The following is a 236-nucleotide window of genomic DNA, read 5'->3' on the forward strand; positions in this document are numbered from 1 at the left end:
AAAAAAAAAAAAAAAAAAAGAGTCCAGTGTGGTAGCATGCACCCTTGGTCCCAAGTACTTGGGAGGCTAACATGGGAGGATTACTTGAGCCTAGGAGCTCAAGACTATATAGCAAGCTATGATGGCCCCACTACATTCCAGCCTGGATGATAGAGTGAGTCCCTATCGCCAAAAAATCAAATAAAATAAAACAAAAAAAGACCATAAATTTCTTTTATGTCACCTCATAAAAGGAA

This window comes from Otolemur garnettii, unplaced genomic scaffold (assembly GCF_000181295.1).
Source record: "Otolemur garnettii isolate 467f Iridium unplaced genomic scaffold, OtoGar3 scaffold00064, whole genome shotgun sequence".
In the NCBI taxonomy this organism is placed as follows: domain Eukaryota; kingdom Metazoa; phylum Chordata; class Mammalia; order Primates; family Galagidae; genus Otolemur; species Otolemur garnettii.